General features: G+C 40.7%; 1 protein-coding gene and 1 long non-coding RNA gene across 2 annotated transcripts in view; one reads left to right on the top strand and one right to left on the bottom strand.

The window, feature by feature from the left end:
• THADA (THADA armadillo repeat containing) overlaps positions 1-19,199 on the bottom strand; it is a 379,793-nt gene that overhangs the window by 195,106 nt on the left and 165,488 nt on the right. The gene's annotated exons all lie outside the window — the stretch shown is intronic.
• On the top strand, positions 4,344-10,590 carry LOC111821375 (uncharacterized). Its single transcript, XR_002824805.1, has 3 exons — positions 4,344-4,384; positions 5,292-5,442; positions 10,387-10,590. It is a non-coding gene; the product is annotated as an uncharacterized LOC111821375 (long non-coding RNA).

The following is a 19,199-nucleotide window of genomic DNA, read 5'->3' as shown; positions in this document are numbered from 1 at the left end:
ATGCCCTGTTTCGCTGAAAGGATGGGAGCAAATTCTGGTGAGAAAGAAGGGACTGAAGTCCTCACCCGGGTCCCAAGTGTGAACGAGCAACTTCCTTTGTGCCTCAGTTCCAAGTTCTGCACCCTCCCCCCACCGCCCCAGACTTATCTCATCTCTAACACTTTACCCAACCAATGTCTCCTACTTCTCTTCCTGTCAAAACCAAGGAAACTTAAACTCACTTATATTAAGGCATAAATGACTGATAATAACTTAAAGTAATATACTTCCCATGGAGATTTGTATTTTAGAAGGGATCAAAACCATATACTAAAAGAATGAAAGTCTGTCTGTGAAACTTCAAGATTGAGTTTAAAGGGAGGAGGCATCTGAGAAAATCAGGAAGGTAGCGGACATGGCTTAAGACGCCTCAGATCATTTCACACAGGTATCGACTACCCTATGGGTAAAGCTGGTCCTGGCCAATGGTTACAGTGGGGTTAGAATCTGTCCCTCCCAGTGGCTTTCTCCCTGAGGGAAAAAGACACTGCTATGGGAGTATGAAGGAGCCCTGGTGGCACAGTGGTTAAGCACTCAGCTGCTAACCGAAAGGCTGACAGTTCGAACCCACCAGCCACCCCACAGGAGAAAGATGTGGCAGTCAGCTTCCTTAAAGATTTACAGCCTTGGAAACCCTACAGGGCAGTTCTACTCTGTTCTATAAGGTTGCTATGAGTCGACCTGCCAGCAGTGGATTTGGGGTTTGGGAGGGGAATTTGTGCTAATTAGTCCGTGAAAAACTTGCTCTTAGTCTCCATCCAAACATGGCCACTCCACGCAGAAGTCCTAACAACATGTCACGGACTGGTTGAGGAAGAACTCAGGAAAAACAGGGCTGAATTCCCCATTCCACTCAGAACCCAGGAATATTTATCCAAGGTTGAGCCAGGCTGGCTGGCCAATTCCAATGCCCACAGCCTGGGAATTCTAAACCAGAGCACAGATGGCTCACCCATCCTACTGCCCTTATGTCAGGCTGTGTGGCCTTCCTGCAGAGCCCCCTAGGTTCATATCCATGGCTCTGTGACAGTTTGCAGTGGTTCGGGGAAGGGGTGGGCACTAGAAGCCTCTCCGCTGGCCAGTGTTCAGCAGCGAATTCTATCAGGACATGGCATTCTAAAGCTGTTACTTTAGGGACGTGTTCAACCATGCAGCAGAATGCAAATCCCTCTCTAGTCCTTTCAAGTTTTTTCTAAGTCCGGTTTTCATTCTGGCTATGAATTCAATTCAGAATTTAATTCATAGCTAGGGGGGAAAAATGGGTAAGTGATTGAATTATATTAATTATATGGCATTGAAGCTTGGCTAGAGAACAAGAATTATATTTCTTAAGTTTCTCTTCACTAGACTTATACAGGTTATAATTAGTAGTAAATGAATTTTACTCTTTATTTTGTCCAAACTGGAAAAGAAGCTGAGCCTTAAGCTCTGGCTTTACAGGAAAAAGGGATTCTTCTGGACAAAAAAAAAAAAGGGATAAATAGCCAAGCAAGAGACAAACTGACACTACACACGCATCACCCAACAGGACAGCTCAAGAGACTCACTTGTTTGGTGTTTTGGAAACATTTTCCTCCCAGTGTCTTGTAAGTTACTTTCTTGACTGTATGACACATCTCTCAGTAGCAATTCAGCTTTTCGTTGGCTACCTAGATATATTTCCACAGTCCCTACCAAAACTGATGTCTCTTTCCTGTAAGATTGCAATGATCAAAAAGAAGCAGCCTGACTTACATAGCAGCAGCTCTTTGTACAAATGCATGTTTTGTTAATGCTCTGGACATTGTAGAGACTGAGGAGAAAAATCTCATTAATCTGGACCCACTTCATTTTGATTCGGTAATTACTCAGACTGAGGTTGAACGAAATTTTATCTTTGGGACTGAGAGTTTTCATCCGAAGTTGGGAGAAATGTGGTCATCTCTTGAGGGCTGGTGACCGGGGCACCAAAGTCCCAGATAAGACACTGATGCCAACAAGCCCAGGCAGTAGAGCTCAAAACCTCCAAAGAGGTTTTGGCTGGTTAGTGAAGGGATGAGGTGGGGCTGTGTGCAGGAAAACACAAACACAGGAAAGAAGGGGGATCTTACCTACTTCAGCAGCCTTGTGGTGTGGATTATCAATGGATACATACGTTAACCAAAAGCCACTGCTATCTTTCCATTAAAGCAGTTTCCTAGAGATACCATAATGCAATTTAGAGCAACTAAACTTTAATTTCTTAATATCTGGTAATTTTGTCACTTCACGGATTCAGACTCACCTTGCCTGCAAATCAGTTTAGGATTACTATGTAAGAAAATGTTTGCAATTTTTCCAAATTTCAACATGTACTGGTATCTTTGTGATTCTGTTTTCTATGAGAGTAAAAGCAGGGATGTCAAGGCAAGCTGTGTGTGAAAATACTTTGTAAGCTTCAAATGCTTAAATGTTATTCTCTTTTTTTCTTTTTCTTTCAGCAACCAAAGATTTTCAAAGCTATGTAAAGTTTCTGCAGTGGAAACTTAAGATGCCACAGTAAAGCAGAAAACATATTTCCTCATAGTTTAAGAATTATGCATAAACAGCAGCCCACAAAATAATCTCATTAAGATTTCATGCTTCTTGGCCTCAGGAAGCATTTTTGTCTTTACTAAGACATTCATAACTGTGCAATAACCCATGATTTCTATTATAAGAAAAATTTCTGTTGTAAGATTCTCAATATTTCTCAAGGATCACAGAACTTCAGTTGGGCCAGTTTTATTTAGCAACCTGTCACAACCGCTTGGGCTTAATTGCAAGCTTTTCTTCCTTTTCTGCTGATTGAGATCAGAAAATTGAGACCACAGCCAAGGCAATGCCCAAGGGAGGAGACTATCTCAAGCAAGCAAAGCAAGTCCAAATGTTTGCCGTTTAAAACTGCTGGCTAACTCTGGAATGTTGAGACCTAGCTTGTTCTATTTCATAGACATCGCATCATAAACAGATGAGAAGGACAGAGTATAGTGGGAAGCACTAGTGGAGCTAAGGGAGTGGCTAAGAACATGGGTTCTGGGACCAGATGGCCTGGGTTCAATTCCTAGCCTATCACTTACTAGCAGTATGGCCTAGGGCATAAGTCCAAACTTCTTACTGTCCAACTTTCCCTCTCTGTAGAATGGGAATCATAATGGTACCAACCTCACAGTACTGTCCTGATTATTAAATGAGTTGACATGTGTAAAGATCTGAAACAGTGCCCGGCCGATAATAAGTGCTTGCTATTATTGTCATTTATCTCAAATTAGACAGATAAAGTCAGAACAAAGAAGACAGGGACAAGAAGCAGCCTAATACAGATGATACTCATTCACCATTGTATTCCCAGTGCCTAACACAAAATCAGTATTCTCAATAAATATCTGCGGAGTCAACAAATAAATGAATGAAGCCCTGACTCCATAATGAATCACTTTTTGATTGTGGATAGATACATTATTGCTTAACCTTTCTGGGCTTTGGCTTCTCCATCTCCAAAGAAATGCATAACACCTGCCACTGGCTCCCTCAAGCTGATAACAATCAACATAAGAAAAGAGCAAAGCATTTCGAATTTACTGGAGCACTTTCAAAAGTCAGTGATTTTTTTTAAACCAATGCTCATTTGTTATTGAGTCTACATGAACACAGGAAATGATAAAAGGAAGATCCTCTGTGATTCTACCATGTTTTCTTTCAAGCAGCCCCCTGACTACAGCTGGCCAGGTGGAGTGTGATGCTAGACATTGTACGAGGCCCGTGTGCAGAGGACTGTCCGGAGGGCTTGTTAAACTGCCCATTCCAGGACTCAGCTCTCCAGGTTCTGATGTAGCAGGTCTGGGAAAATACAGTGCGCTGCACGTTCAACAAGCACCCCCAGAGGTGATGTGATGATGAGAAGGAACTCTCAGGACAGAGACATCGACAAGTCACAGCCTCTGGCTTTAAGGAGTGCACAGCTTAGTGAGGGGACCAGACATTCAAGTGTGAAGAAGTGAGGGCAAGAACAGGAGAGTGTAGCACAGAAGAGGGAGTGTGTCACTCTAGGCTTTTGGAAGGGGACCTCCGAGGAAGGCGAGGGAAGGCTTCACAGAGGAGGTGATATTTAACTAAGTCCTGAAAGATGAATTATGGGAGAAAGGGCACTTCAGACAGAAGAAACAGCCCATGAAAAGGCACAATTGGGAAACACAAATATTTCAGTGTGACTACATGTATATACAGGGACGGATGTGTACAGGAAAGAGAAGCAGGAGGCAGATCACAAAGCACCTTTAGGGCCATGCTAAACTACTAACAAGTCTTAAGCAGAGAAGTGTCATGATCAGACGTGAGTTTCAGAAAGGTAAGCTGCAGCAGCGGGTAAAAGATTGGAGGGGGTAGGGAGACCGGACGCAGGAAGCCCAGTTTAACAGATACTTTGAGAAATAATTTAAACCTGATTAAGGCACTAAGAGGAAAGAAGAAGAAAGGATGGAATCTGAAAATCAGAAAGCAGACCTGACATAACTCAATACTAAATTAAAGGAAGAGAAGAGAGAAAAATTTAGGATCGTTTCTCTACATTGCTGGCTTGGGGTTTGGGTAGTACCTAGGTAACTGAAAGACGGGCTTCAAAAGGAGGAGTGTATTTGAGGTGAGGACAAAAAGAGTATGCTCAGTTTTGAAACTGCTGACTTTCAGGTATCTATGGGACATACAGAAGGCCTTGTCCAAGAGAAAGCTGAATCTACGATTCTGTACAAGTTCTAGATCTAGGAGTGACGCATCAACGTCTAAGAGTAGCATCCTTCAGAAAGTGTAAGCAAAGTCCAACAGAAAAGGGCTGAGGGCAGGACAAAGAGATGCACCAGCATTTGAGAGGCAGAAGAAGGAAGGGCTCCTTCTAACAGAAAAAAAGATGCAATGGCCAGAGAAGACCACGTAGAAAAGAGTGTCATGAAAAAGGGAGCAGGCAATAGTGTGAAACTCCAGAGAAAGACCAGGAAAGATAAGACTGAAAAACATCCAGTGGCTTTTGTAGCTAGGAGGTCACTCCTATTTGACTTTTGTAGGCACTGTTTCAGTAAAGTGGTAGAAGCAGCAGCCAGGCTACAGTGGATTCAGGAATAAATGGGAGGGAATGGAGTGGAGACTGTAAACACAGACTACCTTTTCCAGGAGAATGGCTATAAAACAAAGGAGAGAGTTACGATGGTAGCTAGCATAGGCGTCTCCATGGGAGAGCTCATACCTCTGTTTTCTCTTGTAAGGACATCAGGTTTGGAAAGGGCACACAGTAGACCCTCAATGAATACATTTAATGAACAACGGTGAACAATTGATTAAACGGTGAAGAAGACAATGTCTGTAACTGGTTTGGAGGGGAGGCAAGATGAGCAATTAAGAGTCTCAATGTTCAAGGTGAGTGAGGAAAATAAGATGTGAAGGAAAAAGTAGGAAGATGTGAGGATGAATGTATCTTATACAGTTTATGTGACTAATACAGCTTGTTTCAGCTATAAAACTATAAATAGATTGATGAGTGTTAAGGCCCAGCGGAGAGGGAGGAAAAAGATTGTGACACTTAGGGAAAAATAGCCAAAAATGCTGTGTCGTTATTTTTCCTTGTCCTCTGTTATGGATTGAATTGTGCCTCCCCCCAAAAAAATATGTGTTGGAATCCTAACCCCTACACTTTTATGGATCTGTCAGCTTATTGTACTGTAGTGACTTGTATGCTGCTATGCTGATGGAAGTTATACTACTGGTATTACAAACACCAGCAGGGTCACCCATGGTAGACATGTTTCAGCAGAGCTTCCAGATTAAGACATACTAGGAAAAAAGGTCTGGTGATCTACTTTGGAAAATCAGCCAATGAAAACTCTATGGATCACAACCGAATACTGTTTGATACAATGCTGGAAGATGAGCCCCCTAGGTAGGAAGACATTCAAAATACACAGTGCTCACAACAATGGACTTGAGCATATCAAAGACTGTGAAGATGGCACAAGACTAGGCAATGTTGCCTTCTGTTGGACACAGTCACCTTGAGTCAGAGCTGACTCATCAAGTAACAACAACATACCTGTGGATGTAATCTAAGCAAATGTAATGCTATTACCTTCCATAATACAATCTAATGTAATAAAACCAAACCTATTGCCATTGAGTCAATTCGATTCTGACTCACAGCAACCCCACAGGACTGAGTAGAACTGCCCTATAGGCTTTCCAAGGCTGGAATCTTTACAGGAGCAGGCTGCCACATCTTTCTTCCGTGGAGTGGCTGGTGGGTTCAAACCACTGACCTTTCGGTTAGCAGCCGAGCTCTTCACCACTATGCCACCGGCGGTCCTGCTGAGGCCATACCAGTGACCTTTAGGGTGAATCCAAAACCTAACCACTTCTGAGTTATATAAAGAGCAACACAGACAAAGAGACAGATGCACAGACACAGGGCGAGGGCAGAAGCCTCTACTTGACTAAGAAGAAGGCAGATGAATCTACAAGCCCAGGAGCTGCAAAGACTGCCAGCTACTAAAAGCTGAAATAGACAAAGAAGGACCTCCCTCTAGAGCCACACCCTGAATTTGGACCTCTAGCCTCCTGAACTGTGAGAAAATAAATTTCTGTTCTTTAAAGCCACCCATCTGCGATACTTCTGTTATAGCAGCACTAGGAGACTAAAATACCCTCATTGAAATTTAAGCTTTATTTATATAATTAATCTTTACTTTCCCACTCCTCCCTAATTCATACTTCCTGCCCAAAGAGAAAACTACATTTTGATCTTAAAAAGTTCTCTACCATGTAGGATAAAATGACTGCATGTTAGTCGACATTTGGGACTGGGTACTGTGAATTCTTTCACGTTCAATTCAGCATCAAAAATGTCTGCCGATGACCTGTAGACTTGTGAGGAATAAGAAACGGTTGTTGTTTTAAGCCACTGGTTTTGTGGTGGACTGTTACTTTTATCTGCACTCAACTAACACAGATAAAAATAGAAAAAAGGAGTATAAACGGCCAATAAACAAATCTAAAGATCTCTGGGAGAAAAAAAAAAGAAGTCTGCTGAGTACCCTGGCTGCAATTTTTGAGAGAAGATTTAAGACTAAGGAAATAAAAGCTCTTTTTTGAAAAATATTATTAAAAATGTTTAAATACTATTAAAATTTATTAAAAAAAAAAAAAACCCACTACTATTCATCATTTCCATAATATTGAAATGCAACACTTTTGGCAAACACTATTCTTAATTTAAGTTACAAAAAAATCACCATCAATGGTTTCTCCTACGAAGCAGCAAATCATTTATTTTGTCAATTTCCCAGGTCAGCCTTGGTTTAAGTGGAAGCAAAGCTCTTTATGACGACTTCCAAGTTATGAATCATACAACTATCTTATCTCTTGTTAGCTTCCACTATCTACAGAATGGACCTGACTTTTCTCTCCTCCTGTAGGAGCTCTTAACCATCATGGGTGAACTCTAAGAGTTCCGAGGCGACAGGCTGACTTCCCAAGTGCTCTTCCTGACTTGCTACTTGGTAAAGCCTCCAGGACTTTTCCAACCCACTGGTATTCTTCCCACTCTTTACAGGCCCTCTAGTCCTTAGTGTATATCATGTAGGCTTAGGGTACACATCACATACAATCACAATTCAGCGGTTAAGAACAGTACCTCAGGGTCATAAGCATGTGTTTTATCTCTCTAACTAGACTGTAAGCTCTTTAAGGATGAGGACCTTTTTCTATACTTCACATCCTACCCAAGACCTAACACTGGCTAGGTACACAACGGATGTTTAACAAATACCTGGTTAGTTAAGTAACTGATTGGATTCTAACTTTTAGAGTGAATGGCAGCAATAGGCCATGGATTCTCATCATTGTCAGAAATTTCACCTAAGAATGAGGCTGTTTGCAGATCAAATCGCTTGTTCTAACATGACCTGAGTTGATCTGTTGAAGTAACAGATAACACTGAAAAAAAGCTAGTTCCTACAAGTTTTGTTTTTCTAGCTTGCTTTGTCAATGCATTCCAGAAGAGATGAACTCCTCTTTCCTTTCGCTCAAAAACGTATTTAGAAAATGGACTTAAAAGAGCCCCGGCACCAGAGATGAAGTTGGCCAGGCCCCTCTCTCAGTATGGAGAGACAGAAACTGGTGACAGGTATCAGAGTATATATTTTAATGCCAGAACTCCTTGCAAGCAAATAACAAAATACAATGTAGAGAACATGATTTCATTCCATAGGCTGAACCACAGCTACTCCTGGGTGGAACGCAGAAATTCAGAAGGCCGGGAGCACAGCCTTCCTAGTGAAAAGGAGGCAGTACAGGCAGCTGCCCAAACAGTTCAATTTCACTAGCAGCATCAGGAAACAATCTTCCAATCCTTGCTTTTAGGTCCTCCCGTTTGTGAGCCTAAAATTCCAACATTAGAGCTTCACTGCTTTATTTCCAAATTTAAGTCTCCATAATACAATAAATAGCTCCAATAAAGGTAACACTAGGGTCATCTACAAGTCTATGTGAAAGAAAGAAGTGGGCACAGGTTTGGCTTACAGGCAAAGAAGAAAACTGAGCAGCTGAAAAAGCCCTGAGGAGAACTGAACACCTGGACCTTGATAATCTTGCCCAAAGCCAGATCTGGTATCAGGTATTCACACTAGTGAAACCAGAGGTCAGGGTTTCCACACCTTGATGGGTCTCTTTTTCACCCAACAGCTGTTAGCAGAGCAGATGGTATAGACAGAGTCTTACCTTTTAATCCTATTCTCTGAGTCTCATGGAATTTAGCGATGTTACATGAGGGTGGACACCAGTACTTAGGAGTTTTAGACCTTTAAGCTGGCCAGGCAGAAGGAAGAAAACCCTATTCTCAGGTGTTTCTACTTGTACTGAACTGGGTTTGTTGACTCCTATACCCTATCCAGGAGCACCGCTGGCACAGTGGTTAAGAACTACAACTGCTAACCAAGAGGTCGGCAGTTCGAATCCACTAGTCCTCCTTAGAAACCCTATGAGGCAGTTCTACTCTGTCCTAGAGGGTTGCTATGAGTCAGAATCAATTCAACTGGCAATGGGTATACCCTCTCCAGGCAACTCTGTTCAAAGAAGATTCTACTGGAAGTTTAGACAACAAATGGTTATCTATTTTAATCACTCCTCTGAAAAGTTATCTCTGACGTCTCAAAGACTCAGATGTTCCTTGTACTTGTCAGAAAATAAGTGTGGCTTAAGCCAACATCTGGAATGGAGAAAAATACAGCAACCACAGGGAAAAAAAAAAAGATAATTAAATTAATAAGGAATGCTTTTCAGACATAACATCACATAGGCCAAAAAAATGTTTTCAGAACTATCGTCTTAATAACCAAGTTATACAAGTTACTTAGAAGCTAAATTTAAGTGGATTAACTCCTGGAGGGCACCATTTAGGAGCAGGCCACTGTGACCTTGTGGGCCATGCCAAGAATGGTACCCCAACTTCCTTTCTCTGGGAGGTGGAGAAACCCATAAATAAAAATGTACAAGTACGTGCCACAGGTTTCGAGGCAAGTTTCTCATTTCATTCAATGTGCATTTAGAATCTACAGCTAAGTTGTCCTAATGTTCCTGAATAAGACATCCCAAATAGATGCCTAGATGGTCATCTAGTCCAACCTCAGATGACTGCAGAAATCCTTAAAAAAATATGCTAACATGTGATCAGTTTCCTTGAACACTTTCATTGACAGGCAGCTCAGTACTATGGAAATCTGATCATTCCCTTGATGAAGAATGCTAACTTTCACAAAGTTCTTCTTTATATGAACAGCTGAAATCTATCTCCTAGTTTCCCATTGGGAGCAAAAAGAGAAATGATGTGCCTTCTGCCATATGTCAGCCTGTCAAATATGTAAAGGCCATCACCATGTTGCCCCTAAGTCTTCTCCAGTCTAACTGTTTCCAGATGTTTAGCTTCCTCCCCATCTTGGTCACCTCCCCTGGATAAATATTAGTTTATGAACGACCCTCCTAAAACAGGAGCCCAGAGCTAAGCAGAATAACATGGGTTTGGTCAGACCAGCAGGGTTCAGTGGGACGATAATCTCCCCTGGTTGGGAAGCAGTCTACAGTTGCATTCACTTTTTTAGCAACTGTGTCATGCTGCTTCCTCGTGGCTCACCAGGAAATCCTGTTCCCCAAGATTGTTTTCAAGAAAACTGCCATGAATTTGGATATCCCTCATTTTGTATGTAATTCTGACTTTTTTAAAAATCAGAATATGATAGATAGTACTACTAAACGTCATCTGATATTGTCAGTCCAGCAATCCAGCTTTCCCATGCTGTTTTGAATTTTATTTTTCAGTGGTAGACTACAAGCAGTGCCCAGGTTATGAACGAGATCCGTGTCTAAGTTTGTCTTTAAATCAGATTTGCAGGTAAGTGAGAACAGGTACGTATGGTTCTTATTTAGCATCAGTTAGTCAAATGTTTGTCTTAGTATATAGTATATATTTTACCTTTCTATGCATATAAAACACTTAAGAAATACTTCTAAACCTCACCATGTTTTCATGAGCATCACAAAGTAGTGCATGCGTTCATTATTACAAACCATTGGATTTAACTCAAATTTTTAATATAACAGGCTTTATGGCAGTCCGTTCTTAAGTACGAGCTGTCTGTAAGACATTCGTAACCGGGGACTGCCTGTATATTAGACGTAACAAGAAAAAAAAGTATAACGGATATGATAACATTTAACCACGTGCCCAATACCCAACTTAAGAAAACAATCACAAATAAAACTGAAGCTCCAGTATTTGCCTCCTCAACTTCATCCCCCTCCTCCCCAGCCACACAGTGGTAACGGCCACTAGCCTGAATTTGGTCTGTGTCACTTCCATGCTTGAAGACTATTCTGGATTTTGATTCCATCATTTATTATATTTATGTCATACACAAATTTAATAAGCATGCAATTTAGTCTATCTTCATTTAAGTAATTGAAATGCTGCATAAAACATCATTGTCCTCACCTACCATTCTAGTAATCCCATTTAAAAAAAAAATGAGGTGACTCAGCCATGACTTAAGGGAATCCTTACTAAGCTCTCAGCAAATGAAATGCAAAACACTTGCAGATAATGTGTTTAATGATCTGATCTAAAATGATCAATATCAACACGAATGTTTGGTCACTGATAAAATATGCCTTTTCCCCTCCCTTCTGGAAATCCTTCTGCAGGCTCCAGGCACAACACTGCCAGCCCTCATTTCCCAAAACTTCCTGACATGGTTCTGGGCTCCCTTGCATCCGAGGCTGTAATTCATCTAGATGCAAGGATTTGCCTTCACAGGACCCGGGGCTCTTTTCTAACGCCTCGCCTACATCTCGCTTCAGCACCATCCTCCCGGCTTACTGGCTTAGGAAAGCCAAAGCAGGAGTTCAGAGTCTGCTCTCCTCTATCACCATTCTACTACCAATCCCTTTATTCCTTTAGAATTTTTCTTAGCGAGGAAACCAAGGAGCATTTATCTACAATTTTCTAGGTTACCCCTATCATACGGATGGACAACCTGAAGCACATAGGGGCTCTCCTCCTGGGGTCCTCTATTCATGCCTGGTTAATCTGGGAGACATTCCCCTACATGTTTCAGCTTGTTTATACTTCAATGACTCTGAACAGAAAAATGGTACCCCTCCCCTTCTACTTGTATCAGTCCAGGATCTCCTTATTTGGCTCTAAAGCTGTGCTAAAGCTGTGGAGCAGGATAGCTGCCCAGCGGGCCTTCAGAGTGGTTCACTGGAAGGCAGTCAGAGAAGAGTTCACAGTCCAGGCAGGCCTCAGATCACAGGCTCATGATGCCAGAGAGGAGCTAGACATCCAGTCTAACACCTTAACTTAATAGAAAAGGAAATACGAGCGGTGAAGTCAGAATAAAAGCAAATGGCAAGAGGCGGGGCCAAGATGGTGGAGTCAGACGCTTCCTGTGGTCCCTCTTACAACAAAGACCCGAAAAAACAAGTGAATCAATTACATATGGCAATATAGAGCCCTGAACATCGAAGGCTAAGTTGAGGAATTGGACTGAGTGGCAGGGGACGGGAAAGACAGTTCGGAAGCTGCGAGGAGTTGCCACACTTGACTCAGCGGGAACCGGCACCCTGCAAAACGGATCAGGTGGTGTGTGCGGTGAAGCAAGCAGTGGCACTCGGGATGCAGTTTCAACACTGGGAAAGAATGAGCAGCAGAGAGTCCACTGAAGCCTCCAGAACCAGTGAAAAGCAGCACTCAATCGGCAAAAGATAAGTACATATGTCTAACTCACCGAACAGCTCAAAAAACACCTCCTTTGGGAAGAACCTCTCTCCCATTTACCTGCCTCCTCCCCACTGCGCACTGGGTCCTGGGCTGGCTTCTGTAACTGCCACGTCCCCTGGGCCGTAAGTAGGATCCGTCGTGTGCCTTAAGCCATTCTCCCAGCCTTGGAGAGGGAACAAATTAACAAATAGGGAAAAAACAATCTGCCAGTTCCCCTAAGCCGGGAACTCAGGGTAGGCATAGCTCCTTTGCCTAGGCACAGACATAAGGGGTTCATGGACTTTAAATGCCTTTCACCCCTGCATAGACCTGTGTGGGTCCATTTCAACACTCTAGGCCCTCATTAGCACAAAACAACAGGGTATATACCTGAAACCTAACTTCAACTCTATCGGCTATATAGTGGAGTGACAGGTTCGTGACATTTGACACTGCTCTGCCCATTAAGCAGGGTCTTCACCTACCCACATCAAGGGCCTGAGGACTAGTGGCTCCACCCATGACACCTAGCCACCTGTGAAAGGGAGCCAAGAACAAGTGATGCCTCCCAGTCCTTACAGCCAACAGCATTGGGTGCCTACAGTCCGGCTCCAAACCCCACCCACCTACACACTTTAGGGAACAGGAACATGCTTTCCTCTCAAACACTCAGGGGCAGCTGTCAGCCTCCTGCCTTGTTCAGCGCATGACTCCCTACTGCAGCCAGATACCTGTGCCTACTCCAATCACTCCTGCCCGTCAAGGACTGTAGGTGAAAGCCTCCACCACGCACTTCGTAACAGACTACCTGGACACCTGAGCTGAAACCATACAAGAAAAGTAAACGGACTCCGGGCTCACATACCTAGTAACAGATCTAACCACCTAGTGACGGGGCCTTAGAACTTCAAAAGTGCCAGTAATCAAACTAGCTCACACAACCAGCCTATTTGGGCATATCAAAACAAGAAGCTAGGACACAGTAAGCAAACATACAATAAATAAATATAATAACTTATTGATGCCTCGGAGACAACAGACAACATCAAATCACATAAAGAGGCAGACCATGATGGCTTCGGCAAACTCCCAAAACAAAGAATCAAGAAATCTTCTGCAGGAAGAGAACATCTTGGAATCACTGGAGGTAGAATACAAAAGATTAATATACAGAAGTCTTCAAGAGATCAGGCAAAATGCAGAACAAACCAAGGAACACACAGACAAAGCAATAGAGGAATTGAAGAAGATTACAGAAGAGCATAATGACAAATGTAACAGGCTGCAAGAATCCATAGAGAGAAAGCAAACAGAAATCCAGGGGATTAACAATAAAATTTCAGAATTAGACAACTCAACACAAAGTCACAGGTGCAGAATTGAGGCAATGGAAGTCAGAATTAGTGAGACTGAAGATAAAGCACTTGACATCAACTTGTTTCAGGAAAAATCAGATAAAAGAATTTTAAAAAATGAAGAAACCCTAAGAATTATGTGAGACTCTATCAAGAAGAATAACCTACAAATAATTGGAGTACTACAACGGGCATGGGGGAGGGAGATAGAAAATACAGAGAGAATTGTTGAAGATTTGTTGACAGAAAACTTCCCTGATATCATGAAAGATGAGAAGATATCTATCCAAGATGCTCATTAAACTCCACACAAGGAAGATCCCAAAAGAAGTCACCAAGATATATTATAATCAAACCTGCCAAAACCAAAGATAAAGAGTGAATTTTAAGAGCGGCTAGGGAAAAACAAAAGTCATCTACAAAGGAGAGTCAATAAGAATAAGCTCAGACTACTTAGCAGAAACTCCGCAGGCAAGAAGGCAATGGGATGACATATATAAAGCCTCGAAGGAAAAAAATTGCCAGCCAAGAATTATATATCCAGCAAAACTGTCTCTCAAATATGATGGTGAAATTAGGCTATTTCCAGATAAACAGAAGTTTAGGGAATTTGCAAAAACCAAACCAAAATTACAAGATATGCTAAAGGAAATCCTCCAGTTAGAAAATCAGTAACATCAGATAAAAATCCAAGACTAGAACACAGGACAGAGCAACCAAATATAAAACTAGACATGGAAGTCACAAAAATAAATCAAAGCTAAAACACTGTAAATAGGGAAACAGAGACATCAATATGTAAAAGATGACAATATTAAAACAAAAAAGAGAGATTAAAAAAACGTAGTCATAGATCTTTCATATGGAGAGGAAGTCAAGGTGATATAAAGAAATAAAAGCCTGGTTTCAACTTAGAAAAATAGGGGTAAATATTAAGGTAACTGTAAATGAAAACTAACAACCGTATACATTAAAATGAAAATCAAGAAAAACATAAAGACTCAACAAACACAAAATCAACAACAATGAAAAAGGTGAAAAAATATATATAAAGAAAGACAACTCAGCACAGAAAATTAAGTGGAACAAAGAAACTGTCAATGACACACACAAAAAAGACATCAAAATGACAGCACTAAACACATACCTATCAATAATTACGCTGAATGTAAATGGACTAAATGTACCAATAAAAAGATAGACAGTGGCAGAATGGATTAAAAAACATGATCTGTCTATACGCTACCTACAAGAGATGCACCTTAAACTTAAAGACATAAACAAACTAAGACTCAAAGAATGGAAAAAATATATATAAAGCAAACAACAATCAAAAAAGAGCAGAAGTGGCAATATTAACCTCTGACAAAATAGACTTTAAAGTAAAATCCACCACAAAGGATAAGGAAGGACACTATATAATGAATAAATAAACCAGGAGGACATAACCATAATAAATATTTACACACCCAACGACAGTGCTCCAAAATACATAAAATAAACTCTAACAGCATTGAAAAGAGAGATAGACAGCTCCACAATAATAGTAGATTTCAACACATCACTTTCAGTAAAGGACAGAATATCCAGAAAGAAGCCCAATAAAGACATGGAAGATCTAAATGCCACAATCAACCAACTTGACCTCACAGACATATACAGAATACTCCACCCAATAGCAGCCAAGTATACTTTCTTTTCCAGTGCACATGGAACATTCTCCAGAACAGACCACACATTAGGCCGTAAAGCAAGCCTTAACAGAATTCAAAGCATCGAAATATTACAAAGTATCTTTTCTGACCATAAAGTCATAAAAGTAGAAATCAATAACAGAAAAAGGAAGGAAAAAAAAATCAAACACACAGAAACTGAACAACACCTTGCTCAAAAACTACTGGGTTATGGAAGAAATAAAGAAATTCACAGAATCAAATAAGAATGAAAACACATTCTACCAGAACCTTTGGGACACACCAAAAGTAGTGCTCATAGGTCAATTTATAGCAATAAATGTAAACATCCAAAAAGAAGAAAGGGCCAAAATCAAAACATTATAACCGTACAACTTGAACAAACAAAAAGAGACCAGCAAAAGAAGCCTCAGGCATCAGAAGAAAGCAAATAATAAAAATTAGAGAATAACTAAATGAAATAGGAAATAGAAAAACAATTGAAACAGTTAAAAAGGCCAAAAGCTGGCTCTTTCAAAAGATCAACAAAATTGATGAATCACTGGCAAAATTGAAAAAAGAAAAACAGGAGAGGAAGCAAATAACCCGAATAAGAAATGAGATGGGCGATATCACAACAGAACCAATGGAAAGTAAAAGAATCATAACAGAATACTACCAAAAATTGTACTCTAGCAAATCTGAAAACCTAGAAGAAATGGTCAAATTTCTAGAAACACAATACTGACCTAAACTAACATAAACAGAGGTAGTACAACTAAATAAACCTATAACAAGAGAAAACATTGAAAAGGTAATTAAAAAAACTCCCAACAAAAAAAAGCCATGGCCCGGATGGCTTCACTGGAAAATTCTAACAAACTTTCAGAGAAGAGTTAACACCACTACTAATAAAGATATTTCAGAGCATAGAAAAAGATGGAATACTCCCAAACTCATCCTATAAGCCAGCATAACCCTGACACCAAAACTAGGTAAAGACACCACAAAAAAAAGAAAATTACAGATCAATATCCCTCATAAACATAGACGCAAAAATCCTCAACAAAATTCTAGCCAATAGAATTCTACAATATATCAAAAAAATAATTCACCATGACCCAGTGGGATTCATACCAGGTATGCAGGGATGGTTCAACACTAAAAAAAACAATCAATGTAATCCATCACATAAATAAAACAAAAGATAAGAACCACATGATCTTATCAACTGATGCAGAAAAGGCGTTCGACAAAGTCCAACACCCATTCATGATAAAAACTCTCAACAAAATAGGAATAGAAGCGAAATTCCTCAACATAATAAAGGGTATTTATACAAAGCCAACAGCCAACATCGTCCTGAATGGAGAGAGTCTGAAAGCACTCCCCATGAGAACAGGAAACAGACAAGGATGCCCTTCATCATCACTCTTCCTCAACATTGTCCTGGAGGTCCTAGACAGAGCAATGAGGCTAGAAAAAGAAATAAAGGGCATCCAAATTGGTAAGTAAGAAGTAAAAGTATCTCTGTTTGCAGAAGATATGATCTTATACACAGAAAACTCCAAAGAATATACAAGAAAACTACTGGAACTAATAGAAGATTTCAGCAAAGTAGCAGGATGCAAGCTCAACATACAAAAATAAGTTGGATTCCTCTACACCAACAAAGAGAACTTTGAAGAAAAAATCACCAAATCAATACAATTTACAATAGCTGCTAAGAAGATAAAATACTTAGGAATAAATCTAACCAGAGACATAAAAGACCTATACAAAGAAAATTCCAAGACACCACTGCAAGAAACCAACAGACACCTACATAAGTGGAAAAACACACCTTGCTCATGGATAGGAAGACTCAACATTGTGAAAATGTCTATTCTACCCAAAGCGATCTACAGATACAATGCAATCCTGATCCAAATTCCAACAGCATTTTTTAACGAGATGGAGAAACAAATCACCAACTTCATATGGAAAGGCAAGAGGCTCCAGGGAAGTAAAGCATCACTGAAGAAGAACAAAGTGGGAGGCCTCACACTACCAGATTTTAGAACCTATTATACCGTCACAGTAGTCAGAACAGCCTGGTACTGGTACAACAACAGACTCATAGACCCATGGAACAGACTTGAGAATCCAAACGTAGAGTCATTCACCTATGAGTAGCTGATATTTGACAAAGGCCTAAAGTCCGTTAATTGGGGAAAAGACAGTCTCTTTAACAAATGGTGCTGGCATAACCGGATACCCATCTGCAAAAAAATGAAACAAGACCCATACCTACACCATGCACAAAAACTAACTCAAAATGGATCAAAGACCTAAATACAAAATCTAAAATGATAAAGATTATAGAAGAAAAAATAGAGACAACACTAGGAGCCCTAATACACGGCATAAACAGAATACAAAACATTATTAACAATGCAAAAACACCAGAAGAGAAACTAGACAACTGGAAGCTCTTAAAAATCACACACTTATACTCATCAAAAGACTTCAACAAAAGAGTAAAAAGACAACCTACAGACTGGGAAAAGAATTTTGGCTACAACAAATCCAATCAACAGTTAATCTCTAAAATCTACAAGATACTGCAAAACCTCAACAACAAAAATACAACCCAATTAAAAAATGGGCAAAGGATATGAGCAGGCACCTCGCCAAAGGAGACATTCAGGTGGCTAACAGATACATGAGGAAATGCTCATGATCAGTAGCCATTACAGACATGCAAATCAAAACTACAATGATTTGCTACCACCAATGACCATCACAACCCAACAAGGCTAGCATTAATCCAAAAAACACAAAATAATAAATGTTGGAAAGGTTGTGGAGAGACTGGAACACATATACACTGCTGGTGGGAATGTAAAATGGTACAACCACTTTGGAAATCAATTTGGTACTTCCTTAAAAAGCTAGAAATAGAAGCACCATACAATCCAGCTATCCCACTACTTGGAATATATCCTGGAGAAATAAGAGCCATCACATGAATAGATACATGCACACCTATGTTCACTGTGGCACTGTTCACAATAGTAAAAAGATGAAAACAACCTAGGTGCCCATCAGCAGACGAATGGATAAACAAATTACAATATTTTCACACAATGGGGTACTACACAACAATAATGAACAATGACGAATCCGCAAAACATCTCATAACATGGATGAATCTGGAAGGCATTATGCTGAGTGAAATTAGTTACAAAAGGACAAATATTGTATGAGACCACTATTATAAGAACTCGAAAAGGTTTAAACACAGAAGAAAGCATTCTTTGATGGTTACAAGGGTGGGGAGGGAGGGAGAGGCGTATTCACTAACTAGATAGCACACAAGAATTATCTTATGTGAAGGGAAGGACAACACACAAAACAGGGGAAGTCAGCACAATCAGATTAAATCAAAAGCTAAGAAATTTCCTAAGATTAGTCCAAAGGACTAACAGACCACAGCTACCATGGCCTCCACCAGACTGAGTCCAGTACAGCTAGATGGTGCCCGGCTACCACCACTGATGGCTCTGACCAGGATCTCAACAGAGGGTTCTGGACAGAGCTGGTGAAGGATGTAGAACAAAATTCTAACACACAAAGAAGACCAGATTTACTGGTCTGAGAGAGACTAGAGAAACCCCGAGAGTATGGCCCCCGGACACCCTTTTAGCTCAGAGGTGAAGTCACTCCCGAGGTTCACCATTCAGCCGGGGATTGGACAGCCCCATAAAACAAAACGAGACTAATGAGGCACAGCACTCCAGGGACAAGGACTAGAAGGCAGGAAGGGACAGGAGAGCTGGTGATAGGGAACCCAAGTTTGACAAA

The sequence above is a fragment of the Trichechus manatus genome, unplaced genomic scaffold (assembly GCF_000243295.1).
Source record: "Trichechus manatus latirostris isolate Lorelei unplaced genomic scaffold, TriManLat1.0 scaffold00005, whole genome shotgun sequence".
NCBI classification, from domain to species: Eukaryota; Metazoa; Chordata; class Mammalia; order Sirenia; family Trichechidae; genus Trichechus; species Trichechus manatus.
This window is presented reverse-complemented; position numbering and strand designations above follow the sequence as displayed.